We start from the raw sequence: 16,550 nt of genomic DNA on the forward strand, positions 1-16,550 counted from the left end.
TTTTCGTTTTTGTCAGCTCCTATGGCTCCTAGAGCAAAAAGGGTCCGAATATGGGGTCACACCGTTTTTCTTCCATATCTTTGTAAATATAATAGCTAGGACAATTTGGCTGGCGCCATTGGATTCGTGAGACGATTTCCGATTTTTCTAGGGATCCGGGAATTTTATAAAGTCGATTTTTTCGTTTTTCGCGTTTTTCTCGGCTCCTGGGCCTCCTAGGGCGAAAAGGGCCCGGATTTGGCATCAGACCGTTTTTCCTCCATATCTTGAGAAATATCATAACTAGGACAATTTGGCTGGCGCCATTAGATTCGTGAGACGATTTCCGATTTTTCTAGGGGTCCGGGAATTTTCTAAAGTCGAGTTTTTCGTTTTTCGCGTTTTTCTCGGTTCCTGGGCCTCCTAGAGCGAAAAGGGCCCGGATTTGGGATCAGACCGTTTTTCCTCCATATCTTTGGAAATATCATAACTAGGACAATTTGGCTGGCGCCATTAGATTCGTGAGACGATTTCCGATTTTTCTAGGGGTCCGGGAATTTTCTAAACTAGATTTTTTCGTTTTTCGCGTTTTTCTGGGCTCCTATGGCTCCTAGGGCCAAAAGGGCCCGGATATGGGATCACACCGTTTTTCTTCCATATCTTTGGAAATATAATAGCTAGGACAATTTGGCTGGCGCCATTGGATTCGTGAGACGATTTCCGATTTTGCTATAGGTCCGGGAATATTCTAAAGTCGATTTTTTCGTTTTTCGCGTTTTTCTCGGCTCCTGGGCCTCCTAGCGCGAAACGGGCCCGGATTTGGGATCATACCGTTTTTCGCCCATATCTTTGGAAACATCATAGCTAGGACAATTTGGCTGGCGCCATTGGATTCGTGAGACGATTTCCGATTTTTCTAGTGGTCCGGGCATATTCTACAGTCGATTTTTCCATTTTTCGCGTTTTTCTCGGCTCCTATGGCTCCTAGAGCAAAAAGGGCCCGGATATGGGATCAGACCGTTTTTCCTCCATATCTTTGGAAATATCATAACTAGGACAATTTGGCTGGCGCTATTAGATTCGTGAGACGATTTCCGATTTTTCTAGGGGTCCGGGAATTTTCTAAAGTCGATTTTTTCGTTTTTCGCGTTTTTCTCGGCTCCTATGGCTCCTAGGGCCAAAAGGGCCCGGATATGGTATCACACCGTTTTTCTTCCATACCTTTGGAAATATCATAACTAGGACAATTTGGCTGGCGGCATTAGATTCGTGAGAAGATTTCCGTATTTTCTGGGGGTCCGGGAATTTTCTAAAATCGATTTTTTCAGTTTTTCGCGATTTTCTCGGCTCCTGGGCCTCCTAGAGCGAAAAGGGCCCGGATTTGGCATCAGACCGTTTTTCCTCCATATCTTTGGAAATATCATAGCTAGGACGATTTGGCTGGCGCCATTGGATTCGTGAGACGATTTCCGATTTTTCTCGGGGTCCGGGGATTTTCTAAAATCGATTTTTTCAGTTTTTCGCGTTTTTCTCGGCTCCTGGGCCTCCTAGGGCGAAAAGGGCCCGGATTTGGCATCAGACCGTTTTTCCTCCATATCTTTGGGAATATCATAACTAGGACAATTTGGCTGGCGCCATTAGATTCGTGAGACGATTTCCGATTTTTCCGGGTGTCCGGGGATTTTCTAAAATCGATTTTTTCAGTTTTTCGCGTTTTTCTCGGCTCCTGGGCCTCCTAGGGCGAAAAGGGCCCGGATTTGGCATCAGACCGTTTTTCCTCCATATCTTTGGAAATATCATAGCTAGGACAATTTGGCTGGCGCCATTCGATCGGCGAGACAATTTCCGATATGTCTAGTGCTCCGGGAATATTCTACAGTCGATTTTTACGTTTTTCGCGTCTTTCTCGGCTCCTATGGCTCCTAGGGCCATAAGGGCCCGGATATGGGATCACACCGTTTTTCTTCCATATCTTTGTAAATATCACTGCTAGGAAAATTTGGCTGGCGCCATTGGATTCGTGAGACGATTTCCGATTTTTCTGGGGGTCCGGGAATTTTCTAAAGTCGATTTTTTCGTTTTTCGCGTTTTTCTCGGCTCCTATGGCTCCTAGGGCCAAAAGGGCCCGGATATGGGATGACACCGTTTTTCTTCCATATCTTTGTCAATATCATAGCTAGGACAATTTGGCAGGCGCCATTGGATTCGTGAGACGATTTCCGATATTTCTAGGGGTCCAGGAATATTCTAAAGTCGAATTGCTCGCTTTTTCGCGGTTTTCTCGGCTCCTATGGCTCCTCGAGCAAAAAGGGCCTGGATATGGGAACACACCGTTTTTCCTCCATATCTTTGGAAATATAATAGCTAGTGCAATTTGGCAGGCGCCATTGGATTGGCGAGACAATTTCCGATATTTCTAGTGGTCCGGGAATGTTCTACAGTCGATTTTTTCGTTTTTCGCGTTTTTCTCGGCTCCTATGTCCTCCTAGAGCAAAAAGGGCTCGGATATTGTATCACACCGTTTTTCTTCCATATCTTTGGAAATATAATAGCTAGGACAATTTGGATGGCGCCATTGGATTCGTGAGACGATTTCCGATTTTTCTAGGGGTCCGGGAATTTTCTAAAGTCGATTTTTTCGTTTTTGTCAGCTCCTATGGCTCCTGGAGCAAAAAGGGTCCGAATATGGGGTCACACCGTTTTTCTTCCATATCTTTGTAAATATAATAGCTAGGACAATTTGGCTGGCGCCATTGGATTCGTGAGACGATTTCCGATTTTTCTAGGGATCCGGGAATTTTATAAAGTCGATTTTTTCGTTTTTCGCGTTTTTCTCGGCTCCTGGGCCTCCTAGGGCGAAAAGGGCCCGGATTTGGCATCAGACCGTTTTTCCTCCATATCTTGAGAAATATCATAACTAGGACAATTTGGCTGGCGCCATTAGATTCGTGAGACGATTTCCGATTTTTCTAGGGGTCCGGGAATTTTCTAAAGTCGAGTTTTTCGTTTTTCGCGTTTTTCTCGGTTCCTGGGCCTCCTAGAGCGAAAAGGGCCCGGATTTGGGATCAGACCGTTTTTCCTCCATATCTTTGGAAATATCATAACTAGGACAATTTGGCTGGCGCCATTAGATTCGTGAGACGATTTCCGATTTTTCTAGGGGTCCGGGAATTTTCTAAACTAGATTTTTTCGTTTTTCGCGTTTTTCTGGGCTCCTATGGCTCCTAGGGCCAAAAGGGCCCGGATATGGGATCACACCGTTTTTCTTCCATATCTTTGGAAATATAATAGCTAGGACAATTTGGCTGGCGTCATTGGATTCGTGAGACGATTTCCGATTTTGCTATAGGTCCGGGAATATTCTAAAGTCGATTTTTTCGTTTTTCGCGTTTTTCTCGGCTCCTGGGCCTCCTAGCGCGAAACGGGCCCGGATTTGGGATCATACCGTTTTTCGCCCATATCTTTGGAAACATCATAGCTAGGACAATTTGGCTGGCGCCATTGGATTCGTGAGACGATTTCCGATTTTTCTAGTGGTCCGGGCATATTCTACAGTCGATTTTTCCATTTTTCGCGTTTTTCTCGGCTCCTATGGCTCCTAGAGCAAAAAGGGCCCGGATATGGGATCAGACCGTTTTTCCTCCATATCTTTGGAAATATCATAACTAGGACAATTTGGCTGGCGCTATTAGATTCGTGAGACGATTTCCGATTTTTCTAGGGGTCCGGGAATTTTCTAAAGTCGATTTTTTCGTTTTTCGCGTTTTTCTCGGCTCCTATGGCTCCTAGGGCCAAAAGGGCCCGGATATGGTATCACACCGTTTTTCTTCCATACCTTTGGAAATATCATAACTAGGACAATTTGGCTGGCGGCATTAGATTCGTGAGAAGATTTCCGTATTTTCTGGGGGTCCGGGGATTTTCTAAAATCGATTTTTTCAGTTTTTTGCGTTTTTCTCGGCTCCTGGGCCTCCTAGGGCGAAAAGGGCCCGGGTTTGGCATCAGACGGTTTTCCCTCCATATCTTTGGAAATATCATAGCTAGGACAATTTGGCTGGCGCCATTCGATTGGCGAGACAATTTCCGATATGTCTAGTGGTCCGGGAATATTCTACAGTCGATTTTTTCGTTTTTCGCGTTTTTCTCGGCTCCTATGGCTCCTAGGGCCGAAAGGGCCCGGATATGGGATCACACCGTTTTTCTTCCATATCTTTGTAAATATCATAGCTAGGACAATTTGGCTGGCGCCATTGGATTCATGAGACGATTTCCGATTTTTCTGGGGGTCCGGGAATTTTCTAAAATCGATTTTTTCAGTTTTTCGCGTTTTTCTCGGCTCCTGGGCCTCCTAGAGCGAAAAGGGCCCGGATTTGGCATCAGACCGTTTTTCCTCCATATCTTTGGAAATATCATAGCTAGCACGATTTGGCTGGCGCCATTGGATTCGTGAGACGATTTCCGATTTTTCTAGGGGTCCGGGAATTTTCTAAAGTCGAGTTTTTCGTTTTTCGCGTTTTTCTCGGCTCCTATGGCTCCTAGGGCCAAAAGGGCCCGGATATGGGATGACACCGTTTTTCTTCCATATCTTTGTCAATATCATAGCTAGGACAATTTGGCAGGCGCCATTGGATTCGTGAGACGATTTCCGATATTTCTAGGGGTCCAGGAATATTCTAAAGTCGATTTTTTCGTTTTTCGCGTTTTTCTCGGCTCCTATGGCTCCTAGGGCCAAAAGGGCCCGGATATGGGATCACACCGTTTTTCTTCCATATCTTTGTAAATATCATAGCTAGGACAATTTGGCTGGCGCCATTGGATTCATGAGACGATTTCCGATTTTTCTGGGGGTCCGGGAATTTTCTAAAATCGATTTTTTCAGTTTTTCGCGATTTTCTCGGCTCCTGGGCCTCCTAGAGCGAAAAGGGCCCGGATTTGGCATCAGACCGTTTTTCCTCCATATCTTTGGAAATATCATAGCTAGGACGATTTGGCTGGCGCCATTGGATTCGTGAGACGATTTCCGATTTTTCTCGGGGTCCGGGGATTTTCTAAAATCGATTTTTTCAGTTTTTCGCGTTTTTCTCGGCTCCTGGGCCTCCTAGGGCGAAAAGGGCCCGGATTTTGCATCAGACCGTTTTTCCTCCATATCTTTGGGAATATCATAACTAGGACAATTTGGCTGGCGCCATTAGATTCGTGAGACGATTTCCGATTTTTCTGGGTGTCCGGGGATTTTCTAAAATCGATTTTTTCCGTTTTTCGCGTTTTTCTCGGCTCCTGGGCCTCCTAGGGCGAAAAGGGCCCGGATTTGGCATCAGACCGTTTTTCCTCCATATCTTTGGAAATATCATAGCTAGGACAATTTGGCTGGCGCCATTCGATTGGCGAGACAATTTCCGATATGTCTAGTGCTCCGGGAATATTCTACAGTCGATTTTTACGTTTTTCGCGTCTTTCTCGGCTCCTATGGCTCCTAGGGCCATAAGGGCCCGGATATGGGATCACACCGTTTTTCTTCCATATCTTTGGAAATATAATACATGTAGCACTTTGGCCAGCGCTATTGGATTCGTGAGATGATTTCCAATTTTTCTAGGGGTCCGGGAATATTCTACAGTCGATTTTTTCGTTTTTCGCGTTTTTCTCGGCTCCTATGGCGCCTAGAGCAAAAAGGGCCCGGATATGGGATCAGACCGTTTTTCCTCCATATCTTTGGAAATATCATAACTAGGACAATTTGGCTGGCGCCATTAGATTCGTGAGACGATTTCCGATTTTTCTAGGGGTCCGGGAATTTTCTAAAGTCGAGTTTTTCGTTTTTCGCGTTTTTCTCGGCTCCTATGGCTCCTAGGGCCAAAAGGGCCCGGATATGGGGTCACACCGTTTTTCTTCCATATCTTTGTAAATATCACTGCTAGGAAAATTTGGCTGGCGCCATTGGATTCGTGAGACGATTTCCGATTTTTCTGGGGGTCCGGGAATTTTCTAAAGTCGATTTTTTCGTTTTTCGCGTTTTTCTCGGCTCCTATGGCTCCTAGGGCCAAAAGGGCCCGGATATGGGATGACACCGTTTTTCTTGCATATCTTTGTCAATATCATAGCTAGGACAATTTGGCAGGCGCCATTGGATTCGTGAGACGATTTCCGATATTTCTAGGGGTCCAGGAATATTCTAAAGTCGAATTGCTCGCTTTTTCGCGGTTTTCTCGGCTCCTATGGCTCCTCGAGCAAAAAGGGCCTGGATATGGGAACACACCGTTTTTCCTCCATATCTTTGGAAATATAATAGCTAGTGCAATTTGGCAGGCGCCATTGGATTGGCGAGACAATTTCCGATATTTCTAGTGGTCCGGGAATGTTCTACAGTCGATTTTTTCGTTTTTCGCGTTTTTCTCGGCTCCTATGTCCTCCTAGAGCAAAAAGGGCTCGGATATTGTATCACACCGTTTTTCTTCCATATCTTTGGAAATATAATAGCTAGGACAATTTGGATGGCGCCATTGGATTCGTGAGACGATTTCCGATTTTTCTAGGGGTCCGGGAATTTCCTAAAGTCGATTTTTTCGTTTTTGTCAGCTCCTATGGCTCCTAGAGCAAAAAGGGTCCGAATATGGGGTCACACCGTTTTTCTTCCATATCTTTGTAAATATAATAGCTAGGACAATTTGGCTGGCGCCATTGGATTCGTGAGACGATTTCCGATTTTTCTAGGGATCCGGGAATTTTATAAAGTCGATTTTTTCGTTTTTCGCGTTTTTCTCGGCTCCTGGGCCTCCTAGGGCGAAAAGGGCCCGGATTTGGCATCAGACCGTTTTTCCTCCATATCTTGAGAAATATCATAACTAGGACAATTTGGCTGGCGCCATTAGATTCGTGAGACGATTTCCGATTTTTCTAGGGGTCCGGGAATTTTCTAAAGTCGAGTTTTTCGTTTTTCGCGTTTTTCTCGGTTCCTGGGCCTCCTAGAGCGAAAAGGGCCCGGATTTGGGATCAGACCGTTTTTCCTCCATATCTTTGGAAATATCATAACTAGGACAATTTGGCTGGCGCCATTAGATTCGTGAGACGATTTCCGATTTTTCTAGGGGTCCGGGAATTTTCTAAACTAGATTTTTTCGTTTTTCGCGTTTTTCTGGGCTCCTATGGCTCCTAGGGCCAAAAGGGCCCGGATATGGGATCACACCGTTTTTCTTCCATATCTTTGGAAATATAATAGCTAGGACAATTTGGCTGGCGCCATTGGATTCGTGAGACGATTTCCGATTTTGCTATAGGTCCGGGAATATTCTAAAGTCGATTTTTTCGTTTTTCGCGTTTTTCTCGGCTCCTGGGCCTCCTAGCGCGAAACGGGCCCGGATTTGGGATCATACCGTTTTTCGCCCATATCTTTGGAAACATCATAGCTAGGACAATTTGGCTGGCGCCATTGGATTCGTGAGACGATTTCCGATTTTTCTAGTGGTCCGGGCATATTCTACAGTCGATTTTTCCATTTTTCGCGTTTTTCTCGGCTCCTATGGCTCCTAGAGCAAAAAGGGCCCGGATATGGGATCAGACCGTTTTTCCTCCATATCTTTGGAAATATCATAACTAGGACAATTTGGCTGGCGCTATTAGATTCGTGAGACGATTTCCGATTTTTCTAGGGGTCCGGGAATTTTCTAAAGTCGATTTTTTCGTTTTTCGCGTTTTTCTCGGCTCCTATGGCTCCTAGGGCCAAAAGGGCCCGGATATGGTATCACACCGTTTTTCTTCCATACCTTTGGAAATATCATAACTAGGACAATTTGGCTGGCGGCATTAGATTCGTGAGAAGATTTCCGTATTTTCTGGGGGTCCGGGAATTTTCTAAAATCGATTTTTTCAGTTTTTCGCGATTTTCTCGGCTCCTGGGCCTCCTAGAGCGAAAAGGGCCCGGATTTGGCATCAGACCGTTTTTCCTCCATATCTTTGGAAATATCATAGCTAGGACGATTTGGCTGGCGCCATTGGATTCGTGAGACGATTTCCGATTTTTCTCGGGGTCCGGGGATTTTCTAAAATCGATTTTTTCAGTTTTTCGCGTTTTTCTCGGCTCCTGGGCCTCCTAGGGCGAAAAGGGCCCGGATTTGGCATCAGACCGTTTTTCCTCCATATCTTTGGGAATATCATAACTAGGACAATTTGGCTGGCGCCATTAGATTCGTGAGACGATTTCCGATTTTTCCGGGTGTCCGGGGATTTTCTAAAATCGATTTTTTCAGTTTTTCGCGTTTTTCTCGGCTCCTGGGCCTCCTAGGGCGAAAAGGGCCCGGATTTGGCATCAGACCGTTTTTCCTCCATATCTTTGGAAATATCATAGCTAGGACAATTTGGCTGGCGCCATTCGATCGGCGAGACAATTTCCGATATGTCTAGTGCTCCGGGAATATTCTACAGTCGATTTTTACGTTTTTCGCGTCTTTCTCGGCTCCTATGGCTCCTAGGGCCATAAGGGCCCGGATATGGGATCACACCGTTTTTCTTCCATATCTTTGTAAATATCACTGCTAGGAAAATTTGGCTGGCGCCATTGGATTCGTGAGACGATTTCCGATTTTTCTGGGGGTCCGGGAATTTTCTAAAGTCGATTTTTTCGTTTTTCGCGTTTTTCTCGGCTCCTATGGCTCCTAGGGCCAAAAGGGCCCGGATATGGGATGACACCGTTTTTCTTCCATATCTTTGTCAATATCATAGCTAGGACAATTTGGCAGGCGCCATTGGATTCGTGAGACGATTTCCGATATTTCTAGGGGTCCAGGAATATTCTAAAGTCGAATTGCTCGCTTTTTCGCGGTTTTCTCGGCTCCTATGGCTCCTCGAGCAAAAAGGGCCTGGATATGGGAACACACCGTTTTTCCTCCATATCTTTGGAAATATAATAGCTAGTGCAATTTGGCAGGCGCCATTGGATTGGCGAGACAATTTCCGATATTTCTAGTGGTCCGGGAATGTTCTACAGTCGATTTTTTCGTTTTTCGCGTTTTTCTCGGCTCCTATGTCCTCCTAGAGCAAAAAGGGCTCGGATATTGTATCACACCGTTTTTCTTCCATATCTTTGGAAATATAATAGCTAGGACAATTTGGATGGCGCCATTGGATTCGTGAGACGATTTCCGATTTTTCTAGGGGTCCGGGAATTTTCTAAAGTCGATTTTTTCGTTTTTGTCAGCTCCTATGGCTCCTGGAGCAAAAAGGGTCCGAATATGGGGTCACACCGTTTTTCTTCCATATCTTTGTAAATATAATAGCTAGGACAATTTGGCTGGCGCCATTGGATTCGTGAGACGATTTCCGATTTTTCTAGGGATCCGGGAATTTTATAAAGTCGATTTTTTCGTTTTTCGCGTTTTTCTCGGCTCCTGGGCCTCCTAGGGCGAAAAGGGCCCGGATTTGGCATCAGACCGTTTTTCCTCCATATCTTGAGAAATATCATAACTAGGACAATTTGGCTGGCGCCATTAGATTCGTGAGACGATTTCCGATTTTTCTAGGGGTCCGGGAATTTTCTAAAGTCGAGTTTTTCGTTTTTCGCGTTTTTCTCGGTTCCTGGGCCTCCTAGAGCGAAAAGGGCCCGGATTTGGGATCAGACCGTTTTTCCTCCATATCTTTGGAAATATCATAACTAGGACAATTTGGCTGGCGCCATTAGATTCGTGAGACGATTTCCGATTTTTCTAGGGGTCCGGGAATTTTCTAAACTAGATTTTTTCGTTTTTCGCGTTTTTCTGGGCTCCTATGGCTCCTAGGGCCAAAAGGGCCCGGATATGGGATCACACCGTTTTTCTTCCATATCTTTGGAAATATAATAGCTAGGACAATTTGGCTGGCGTCATTGGATTCGTGAGACGATTTCCGATTTTGCTATAGGTCCGGGAATATTCTAAAGTCGATTTTTTCGTTTTTCGCGTTTTTCTCGGCTCCTGGGCCTCCTAGCGCGAAACGGGCCCGGATTTGGGATCATACCGTTTTTCGCCCATATCTTTGGAAACATCATAGCTAGGACAATTTGGCTGGCGCCATTGGATTCGTGAGACGATTTCCGATTTTTCTAGTGGTCCGGGCATATTCTACAGTCGATTTTTCCATTTTTCGCGTTTTTCTCGGCTCCTATGGCTCCTAGAGCAAAAAGGGCCCGGATATGGGATCAGACCGTTTTTCCTCCATATCTTTGGAAATATCATAACTAGGACAATTTGGCTGGCGCTATTAGATTCGTGAGACGATTTCCGATTTTTCTAGGGGTCCGGGAATTTTCTAAAGTCGATTTTTTCGTTTTTCGCGTTTTTCTCGGCTCCTATGGCTCCTAGGGCCAAAAGGGCCCGGATATGGTATCACACCGTTTTTCTTCCATACCTTTGGAAATATCATAACTAGGACAATTTGGCTGGCGGCATTAGATTCGTGAGAAGATTTCCGTATTTTCTGGGGGTCCGGGGATTTTCTAAAATCGATTTTTTCAGTTTTTTGCGTTTTTCTCGGCTCCTGGGCCTCCTAGGGCGAAAAGGGCCCGGGTTTGGCATCAGACGGTTTTCCCTCCATATCTTTGGAAATATCATAGCTAGGACAATTTGGCTGGCGCCATTCGATTGGCGAGACAATTTCCGATATGTCTAGTGGTCCGGGAATATTCTACAGTCGATTTTTTCGTTTTTCGCGTTTTTCTCGGCTCCTATGGCTCCTAGGGCCGAAAGGGCCCGGATATGGGATCACACCGTTTTTCTTCCATATCTTTGTAAATATCATAGCTAGGACAATTTGGCTGTCGCCATTGGATTCATGAGACGATTTCCGATTTTTCTGGGGGTCCGGGAATTTTCTAAAATCGATTTTTTCAGTTTTTCGCGTTTTTCTCGGCTCCTGGGCCTCCTAGAGCGAAAAGGGCCCGGATTTGGCATCAGACCGTTTTTCCTCCATATCTTTGTAAATATCACTGCTAGGAAAATTTGGCTGGCGCCATTGGATTCGTGAGACGATTTCCGATTTTTCTGGGGGTCCGGGAATTTTCTAAAGTCGATTTTTTCGTTTTTCGCGTTTTTCTCGGCTCCTATGGCTCCTAGGGCCAAAAGGGCCCGGATATGGGATGACACCGTTTTTCTTCCATATCTTTGTCAATATCATAGCTAGGACAATTTGGCAGGCGCCATTGGATTCGTGAGACGATTTCCGATATTTCTAGGGGTCCAGGAATATTCTAAAGTCGAATTGCTCGCTTTTTCGCGGTTTTCTCGGCTCCTATGGCTCCTCGAGCAAAAAGGGCCTGGATATGGGAACACACCGTTTTTCCTCCATATCTTTGGAAATATAATAGCTAGTGCAATTTGGCAGGCGCCATTGGATTGGCGAGACAATTTCCGATATTTCTAGTGGTCCGGGAATGTTCTACAGTCGATTTTTTCGTTTTTCGCGTTTTTCTCGGCTCCTATGTCCTCCTAGAGCAAAAAGGGCTCGGATATTGTATCACACCGTTTTTCTTCCATATCTTTGGAAATATAATAGCTAGGACAATTTGGATGGCGCCATTGGATTCGTGAGACGATTTCCGATTTTTCTAGGGGTCCGGGAATTTCCTAAAGTCGATTTTTTCGTTTTTGTCAGCTCCTATGGCTCCTAGAGCAAAAAGGGTCCGAATATGGGGTCACACCGTTTTTCTTCCATATCTTTGTAAATATAATAGCTAGGACAATTTGGCTGGCGCCATTGGATTCGTGAGACGATTTCCGATTTTTCTAGGGATCCGGGAATTTTATAAAGTCGATTTTTTCGTTTTTCGCGTTTTTCTCGGCTCCTGGGCCTCCTAGGGCGAAAAGGGCCCGGATTTGGGATCAGACCGTTTTTCCTCCATATCTTTGGAAATATCATAACTAGGACAATTTGGCTGGCGCCATTAGATTCGTGAGACGATTTCCGATTTTTCTAGGGGTCCGGGAATTTTCTAAACTAGATTTTTTCGTTTTTCGCGTTTTTCTGGGCTCCTATGGCTCCTAGGGCCAAAAGGGCCCGGATATGGGATCACACCGTTTTTCTTCCATATCTTTGGAAATATAATAGCTAGGACAATTTGGCTGGCGCCATTGGATTCGTGAGACGATTTCCGATTTTGCTATAGGTCCGGGAATATTCTAAAGTCGATTTTTTCGTTTTTCGCGTTTTTCTCGGCTCCTGGGCCTCCTAGCGCGAAACGGGCCCGGATTTGGGATCATACCGTTTTTCGCCCATATCTTTGGAAACATCATAGCTAGGACAATTTGGCTGGCGCCATTGGATTCGTGAGACGATTTCCGATTTTTCTAGTGGTCCGGGCATATTCTACAGTCGATTTTTCCATTTTTCGCGTTTTTCTCGGCTCCTATGGCTCCTAGAGCAAAAAGGGCCCGGATATGGGATCAGACCGTTTTTCCTCCATATCTTTGGAAATATCATAACTAGGACAATTTGGCTGGCGCTATTAGATTCGTGAGACGATTTCCGATTTTTCTAGGGGTCCGGGAATTTTCTAAAGTCGATTTTTTCGTTTTTCGCGTTTTTCTCGGCTCCTATGGCTCCTAGGGCCAAAAGGGCCCGGATATGGTATCACACCGTTTTTCTTCCATACCTTTGGAAATATCATAACTAGGACAATTTGGCTGGCGGCATTAGATTCGTGAGAAGATTTCCGTATTTTCTGGGGGTCCGGGGATTTTCTAAAATCGATTTTTTCAGTTTTTTGCGTTTTTCTCGGCTCCTGGGCCTCCTAGGGCGAAAAGGGCCCGGGTTTGGCATCAGACGGTTTTCCCTCCATATCTTTGGAAATATCATAGCTAGGACAATTTGGCTGGCGCCATTCGATTGGCGAGACAATTTCCGATATGTCTAGTGGTCCGGGAATATTCTACAGTCGATTTTTTCGTTTTTCGCGTTTTTCTCGGCTCCTATGGCTCCTAGGGCCGAAAGGGCCCGGATATGGGATCACACCGTTTTTCTTCCATATCTTTGTAAATATCATAGCTAGGACAATTTGGCTGGCGCCATTGGATTCATGAGACGATTTCCGATTTTTCTGGGGGTCCGGGAATTTTCTAAAATCGATTTTTTCAGTTTTTCGCGTTTTTCTCGGCTCCTGGGCCTCCTAGAGCGAAAAGGGCCCGGATTTGGCATCAGACCGTTTTTCCTCCATATCTTTGGAAATATCATAGCTAGCACGATTTGGCTGGCGCCATTGGATTCGTGAGACGATTTCCGATTTTTCTAGGGGTCCGGGAATTTTCTAAAGTCGAGTTTTTCGTTTTTCGCGTTTTTCTCGGCTCCTATGGCTCCTAGGGCCAAAAGGGCCCGGATATGGGATGACACCGTTTTTCTTCCATATCTTTGTCAATATCATAGCTAGGACAATTTGGCAGGCGCCATTGGATTCGTGAGACGATTTCCGATATTTCTAGGGGTCCAGGAATATTCTAAAGTCGAATTGCTCGCTTTTTCGCGGTTTTCTCGGCTCCTATGGCTCCTCGAGCAAAAAGGGCCTGGATATGGGAACACACCGTTTTTCCTCCATATCTTTGGAAATATAATAGCTAGTGCAATTTGGCAGGCGCCATTGGATTGGCGAGACAATTTCCGATATTTCTAGTGGTCCGGGAATGTTCTACAGTCGATTTTTTCGTTTTTCGCGTTTTTCTCGGCTCCTATGTCCTCCTAGAGCAAAAAGGGCTCGGATATTGTATCACACCGTTTTTCTTCCATATCTTTGGAAATATAATAGCTAGGACAATTTGGATGGCGCCATTGGATTCGTGAGACGATTTCCGATTTTTCTAGGGGTCCGGGAATTTCCTAAAGTCGATTTTTTCGTTTTTGTCAGCTCCTATGGCTCCTAGAGCAAAAAGGGTCCGAATATGGGGTCACACCGTTTTTCTTCCATATCTTTGTAAATATAATAGCTAGGACAATTTGGCTGGCGCCATTGGATTCGTGAGACGATTTCCGATTTTTCTAGGGATCCGGGAATTTTATAAAGTCGATTTTTTCGTTTTTCGCGTTTTTCTCGGCTCCTGGGCCTCCTAGGGCGAAAAGGGCCCGGATTTGGCATCAGACCGTTTTTCCTCCATATCTTGAGAAATATCATAACTAGGACAATTTGGCTGGCGCCATTAGATTCGTGAGACGATTTCCGATTTTTCTAGGGGTCCGGGAATTTTCTAAAGTCGAGTTTTTCGTTTTTCGCGTTTTTCTCGGTTCCTGGGCCTCCTAGAGCGAAAAGGGCCCGGATTTGGGATCAGACCGTTTTTCCTCCATATCTTTGGAAATATCATAACTAGGACAATTTGGCTGGCGCCATTAGATTCGTGAGACGATTTCCGATTTTTCTAGGGGTCCGGGAATTTTCTAAACTAGATTTTTTCGTTTTTCGCGTTTTTCTGGGCTCCTATGGCTCCTAGGGCCAAAAGGGCCCGGATATGGGATCACACCGTTTTTCTTCCATATCTTTGGAAATATAATAGCTAGGACAATTTGGCTGGCGCCATTGGATTCGTGAGACGATTTCCGATTTTGCTATAGGTCCGGGAATATTCTAAAGTCGATTTTTTCGTTTTTCGCGTTTTTCTCGGCTCCTGGGCCTCCTAGCGCGAAACGGGCCCGGATTTGGGATCATACCGTTTTTCGCCCATATCTTTGGAAACATCATAGCTAGGACAATTTGGCTGGCGCCATTGGATTCGTGAGACGATTTCCGATTTTTCTAGTGGTCCGGGCATATTCTACAGTCGATTTTTCCATTTTTCGCGTTTTTCTCGGCTCCTATGGCTCCTAGAGCAAAAAGGGCCCGGATATGGGATCAGACCGTTTTTCCTCCATATCTTTGGAAATATCATAACTAGGACAATTTGGCTGGCGCTATTAGATTCGTGAGACGATTTCCGATTTTTCTAGGGGTCCGGGAATTTTCTAAAGTCGATTTTTTCGTTTTTCGCGTTTTTCTCGGCTCCTATGGCTCCTAGGGCCAAAAGGGCCCGGATATGGTATCACACCGTTTTTCTTCCATACCTTTGGAAATATCATAACTAGGACAATTTGGCTGGCGGCATTAGATTCGTGAGAAGATTTCCGTATTTTCTGGGGGTCCGGGGATTTTCTAAAATCGATTTTTTCAGTTTTTTGCGTTTTTCTCGGCTCCTGGGCCTCCTAGGGCGAAAAGGGCCCGGGTTTGGCATCAGACGGTTTTCCCTCCATATCTTTGGAAATATCATAGCTAGGACAATTTGGCTGGCGCCATTCGATTGGCGAGACAATTTCCGATATGTCTAGTGGTCCGGGAATATTCTACAGTCGATTTTTTCGTTTTTCGCGTTTTTCTCGGCTCCTATGGCTCCTAGGGCCGAAAGGGCCCGGATATGGGATCACACCGTTTTTCTTCCATATCTTTGTAAATATCATAGCTAGGACAATTTGGCTGGCGCCATTGGATTCATGAGACGATTTCCGATTTTTCTGGGGGTCCGGGAATTTTCTAAAATCGATTTTTTCAGTTTTTCGCGTTTTTCTCGGCTCCTGGGCCTCCTAGAGCGAAAAGGGCCCGGATTTGGCATCAGACCGTTTTTCCTCCATATCTTTGGAAATATCATAGCTAGCACGATTTGGCTGGCGCCATTGGATTCGTGAGACGATTTCCGATTTTTCTAGGGGTCCGGGAATTTTCTAAAGTCGAGTTTTTCGTTTTTCGCGTTTTTCTCGGCTCCTATGGCTCCTAGGGCCAAAAGGGCCCGGATATGGGATGACACCGTTTTTCTTCCATATCTTTGTCAATATCATAGCTAGGACAATTTGGCAGGCGCCATTGGATTCGTGAGACGATTTCCGATATTTCTAGGGGTCCAGGAATATTCTAAAGTCGAATTGCTCGCTTTTTCGCGGTTTTCTCGGCTCCTATGGCTCCTCGAGCAAAAAGGGCCTGGATATGGGAACACACCGTTTTTCCTCCATATCTTTGGAAATATAATAGCTAGTGCAATTTGGCAGGCGCCATTGGATTGGCGAGACAATTTCCGATATTTCTAGTGGTCCGGGAATGTTCTACAGTCGATTTTTTCGTTTTTCGCGTTTTTCTCGGCTCCTATGTCCTCCTAGAGCAAAAAGGGCTCGGATATTGTATCACACCGTTTTTCTTCCATATCTTTGGAAATATAATAGCTAGGACAATTTGGATGGCGCCATTGGATTCGTGAGACGATTTCCGATTTTTCTAGGGGTCCGGGAATTTCCTAAAGTCGATTTTTTCGTTTTTGTCAGCTCCTATGGCTCCTAGAGCAAAAAGGGTCCGAATATGGGGTCACACCGTTTTACTTCCATATCTTTGTAAATATCATAGCTAGGACAATTTGGCTGGCGCCATTGGATTCATGAGACGATTTCCGATTTTTCTGGGGGTCCGGGAATTTTCTAAAGTCGATTTTTTCGTTTTTCGCGTTTTTCTCGGCTCCTATGGCTCCTAGGGCCAAAAGGGCCCGGATATGGGATCACACCGTTTTTCTTCCATATCTTTGTAAATATCACTGCTAGGAAAATTTGGCTGGCGCCAT

Source organism: Diachasmimorpha longicaudata, chromosome 15, assembly GCF_034640455.1.
Source record: "Diachasmimorpha longicaudata isolate KC_UGA_2023 chromosome 15, iyDiaLong2, whole genome shotgun sequence".
Taxonomy (NCBI): domain Eukaryota; kingdom Metazoa; phylum Arthropoda; class Insecta; order Hymenoptera; family Braconidae; genus Diachasmimorpha; species Diachasmimorpha longicaudata.